This window comes from Sinocyclocheilus rhinocerous, unplaced genomic scaffold (assembly GCF_001515625.1).
Source record: "Sinocyclocheilus rhinocerous isolate Xijiao unplaced genomic scaffold, SAMN03320098_v1.1 scaffold134, whole genome shotgun sequence".
Lineage (NCBI taxonomy): Eukaryota > Metazoa > Chordata > Actinopteri > Cypriniformes > Cyprinidae > Sinocyclocheilus > Sinocyclocheilus rhinocerous.
In genome coordinates, this window is record NW_015631070.1 from 1,108,279 (window position 1) to 1,113,582 (window position 5,304).

Here is a 5,304-nt window from a genome sequence, read left to right on the forward strand (position 1 = left end):
AAACTGACTGTCCATGCTAGAAATCTTATAATGGGCCATGGTTGGATCTTCCAACAGGACAATGATCCACAAACAAACATCAAAATCAAAACAAAAATGGGTCACTGAGAACAAAAGCAAGCTTCTGCCTTGGCCGACCCAGTTCCCTGAGCTGAACCCTACAGAAATGCATGTGGTGAACTGAAGAGGAGAAGCATCAACATGCAGCTGGAAATCTGAAGGGTCTGGAGAGATTCTGTATGTAGGAATGTTCTCTGATCTCATGTCAGATGTTCTCTAAACTCTTCAGGCATTATAGGTGAAGACTCAGAGCTGTTCTCTTGGCAAAAGGAGGTTGCAAAAATAATTGGATGAAATGGTATGATTAATTGTGACCAGTGTGTATTAGAGAAAGAAAAAAAAAACATTTATTTCATAATGAGATTTCTCTCCCATTTTAAATTCTTATTCTCCAATGAAAGGTTCGATTTTAGTAATTTTTATAAATAAAAGATCTAAAGGATTGACACAGATTAATTTTCACAGCCTTCTTTGATCATATTTACCAAGGGTATGACTAATTTTGAGCACAACTGTAAAATAACAAATTAAATTGAACATACATACAGTCCAGTGCATGCATGCATATTTATAACAATTTTACATTATATCTTGTGTATATGTGAATACATCTCACGAAACCAGTCAAGAACATGCTCAGGTCATATTTTACTCCAAAAATCAAAAGGAAGAAATATTTTGATTATATAGTGAAAGTTACGCTTATTTTAGCACTATTATTTTATGCATGCTTTATTTTATTTTATTTTATTTTATTTTATTTTATTTTAACACTGTGGTATTGTTTTAATAATAATTAAATGCATTTAAACTGAATTAAATGCAAATCTAATGAGATTCCTCACTGACAATCACAAGAACACATAAACATAAAGTTCAAAAGGAAAATGTCCAGACACATTACAATAATGAGTTTGTGAGAAAATGTGCTTAGTTGTTAAATTGCTAAAACTGGCTTAATTGTCTTTATAGTTTCAGAGTATAATGTGAAAGTTTATATGAGATTCACCCATGTTTGTTGACATGTGTAGGTGCATGTGTCTGCTTTGGTGCAGGTGTATTTATATAGGTGTGTGTGTGTGTGTGTGTGTGTGTGTGTGTGTATTTAAGACAGAGGCAGTTGCTGATATGTGGCTAATGACTGCAGAACAAGGAGAAGGGAAAAAGAGCTCTTTTAAAAGAAAGCCGCTAATCAAAAAATCCTATTATTTGAAAAGAGACTTTGAAGGCGTGAGTTTTTGAGTGGGTGCTGAGCTCAAGATATTAGCTGAACAAATCCATCCCATAATACGCTTAAATGAGGGTGTGGTGATTTTATTTTCAAGTGCTTAGAGTTGCTGCTCTTAAATTAGGCAGGGTTTTTGAAGTAACACTTTGCTTTAAAATTCATAATTATTTTCTTGCTACACTCTCATACGGTTTCCACATTTATGTGTAGTATCAAATCTAATAGTTATCCTTAAACTTTCACTTGAAGCACAAAGCTGGTGTTACTACTGAGATGAGTTGTAATAATTGGTTGATTGCAAAATAACTCCTGGAACATAAAAGTGCCTGTTAAATAAACTAACAATTGCATAATAAATTCAAAAACCCTGCTACTCTGTATAATATTATTCAGCTTTGCACATTTGGATGTTCTTCATGTATAGTCAGTATCTGATTTCAATCACCTCGTCTAAGACACAGAGCAGGAAGAGACTGAGAGGCCTGCTGGGAAGGTAGAGGTTAAGTTCCAGTTGGACAGGATCAAGAACAGCCCAATCTGTTGTCTTGGCATTAATGTGGCTCAGCAGAAAGGAAGATGAATTTTAGAGGGCCGATGATAATCAGTGCAAGAACAGACTGACAGCTATTAAGCTACTCTCTATCATATCCGAAACACACATTTCTAAGGCCTAAATGATCAACATGATCAAATTTTGCTTTCACACAAAATCTGCCCCATTTCTTCTGCCGTCTGATTGATAGTTTATAGTTTTTATGAAGTAAAGGTCTTTTAGTCTAGTTGTACAAACATCCACCTTCAGTTTGTGCTTCACGTCTCTTTTTGTTGTCAAATCTTCACTGTTTTTTTATAAAGTAAACCTAAGAATAACTTACTGGAATAAAGCAGCTTGGCTTTACTTGATTATCTGGACATCAGTTTTTAGAAAAAATCTGATCATCAGGCTTTAGAGGAAAGTTTGTTTCAAGAAGCTTTATTTTTCACTGTTCCTCCATCATTGTATTGCATTTCATTATAATTTTCAACAAAACACATACGCAAACTTTTTCCCTGGTCTCCGGGTAAGACAAGATCATGAAACAAGATGATGTAAAAAGTCTTACATAACATTAAAGCACTCATGAAGCACTGCACACGTGCAACAGTTATACGAGAATAAGAAACTGAGCAGATCTTTACTGAGAAGTAGATGAATTGCTCATATTTTCACTCTCGGTGCATCTCGTCTGCAACAAGTGCAGAGTTTTTTCTTCATATTATACTTGAGAAAACGTGACAAGCCTTAACAAGCACTGTTTCTGCCATACGAAATGCTTTAAACGTGAAACATTAAGCAGACACTCAAATAGCCAAAGTGAGCTGTTTAAATTATGTATATTAATATATATTTGCTTAAGTTTGCATTTAATATTTATAACATGAGTGTATTATTTAGTACTGATCTGACCAGTATATATTCTTAAGATAGCTTGATACTTCGCAGAGACCATAACAGAGTTAATTTAGTATTATTTGTAAACTATTATAATATTAATATTTAGATTTACCATTCATTTTCAGATTTCAGATAAACTAAAGCATTAGTAATTTAGCTTTAGGTGTTTTTAACAATAACAGCATTGGAGCTTAATAGTACTACTACTACTACTAATAATAATACTAATACTACTACTACTACTACTACTACTACTAATAATAATAATAATAATAATAATAATAAAACACTTCTAAGAAATAATTCTAAATTAATTATTAATGTGTTATTATTATTATTATTATTATTATTATTATTATTATTATTATTATGAAATACTTAATGATCCTTGAATAATACTATTAATATCATTTGAAATTGCACTGCAAAAAAATACAAAGTTGAGAAAACTTAAAAGTTTAAAGCAACCAGCTTCAGCAGATTTTTGAGTTTTCTCAACTTGTTATATTTATATATATATTTTTTTTTTTTTACAATTTTTTGGATATATTTTTATACTTGTTATATTTTTTACTATTTACTATTTTTTACAGTGTGAAATAAAACTGCATACAGTATTAAGGCTTGTTTCAAATGTTTTGTCTTGTTTCACTGGCAGATTTTTTTATTAATTGATTGATTGATTGATTGATTGATTGATACATTCATTCAATAATTTGCTTACTGTGCATTTTAACTATGAACAATGCACTGAACAATGACATAATACTGGGGGAAAAAAAACAAAAAAGAGTTGGACTTCCCAAAGATTAGCGAACAGAAATGAACAGAATATCAGGCAGAAATGCTCGGTGTCTCCTGACAGCAGGCTTTTGTTAGCATCTATTGTTCGATGTTGAGCGCCTCCATTTCCCCAGGCAGTAAAGGTTAGGGCACAGATCCACGTTGCTCCATTGCCCCAGACATCTTAAACCTATTTGAAACAAATTAGCTTCCCTCTGAAGCAAGGCCAAGGCCCAGGAATCAATCTAATTGAGAGAAGGGGGCTTACAAAAGAGCTCGCAAGCACTTTCAAACATCGCTTTAGAGCCACCATTAAGGGAAGCGTTTCTTACACTTCTGTCCTCAACTAATCCGGCCTCAAATCCCTAAGCTGTGTAAATGGACAGGATTCTGTGGGTTTCTGTCTGAAAGGTAACGAGCAGGAGTGTCGGGCTTAGCTGGGATCGAGGGTCCAGAATCTCAAATTATGCTTGGGACTTTGCAGTCGTTGAGCAAAATCAAAAAGCAGAGTTTTTTTTTTTTTTTTTATATGGCAGAACTTCAGTTCCTGTGAGACGTTCTGTGTGGCATCAACTCCACAATTCAGCTGTGATGAGTTACTGTACGTTCAAGTGTTTAGGCCTATGAAAAATTACATGTACAGCTGAATTGATCTGTCTTTTTTGTCATTTTGTTTTTACCCTTTTTTATTGACATTATGGACAGTCGAATGAAAATAAGACCATCACAAATGAGATCAGTTTAATATCTCAGGCTACATCCTTCTGTAGTGTTAAAGAGATCATAGGAGATCTCAACAATAGCCCTAGTCTGCAAAACATTACTTTCTAATTTAGTATTTTTCTCTTGTTTCCAGTGCAAGTAAAAAAAAACATAAAAATAAATAAAAATAAATACCTTAATAAATTATTTTTTTTTCTGAACAAACAAACAAACAAAATAAACAAAATAAATAAATAAATAAATAAATAAATAAATAGTTAAATAAATAGTTACGTGAGTTTAAGTTTAAAACAAGCACAAATATCTGCCAGGGGTTTCATTTGTGTGTGTGAATGTGTGTGTGTGTGGGATGGGTCATCCATAACTACTAGTTTTTTTTTAAATTTAATACTTGTTTAATACTTATTGTAATTAGCAATGTTATTATTCAGCATTTCCATGAATAATATTTAACACATATTCAATTTCATTATAACCTGAATAATTAATTGAGTGAAATCATTGAATCTTAATTCATAATTTTGCTATTATGATATCTCTTCAATTAACATATGGGCAATTCAATATGTAAATATTCATATGTGTGTATGGACGTCAGATTAATCTTATTCAGTGGTATTATGCTTTTTCAGTAGTCTGTCATGAATTATTCAAATTCAACTAAATTCTCAAAATAAAATTTCTGTAGTTGATTTTGTGTGTTGCATTAATGACTGGCACGACTCGCGCAGCACTGGCTGCTGGAGGGGGCTCCATCGGCTGGACAGGTGGCGGAACGCGTGGTGATTGACCGTCTCCTGCGAGCCCTTACCCGATCCCACCGACAGGCAGTGGGGATGAGGAACCCAACCACCACCTCCGAGCTGGTGGAGGCTGTCTAAATGAGGGAAAGGATTGACCGGGTCATGCCATTAATCCAGGAACACCTGACAAAGGCGCAGCAGGCCCAACAGCGCCACTATAACCGGGCAGCCCAGCCACGGGAGTTCCAGCCCGGAGACCGAGTCATGGTCCTAGTCCCCAATGCGGCCTGCAAATTCCTGGCCACCTGGCAGGGTCCCTATACGGTGCTGGA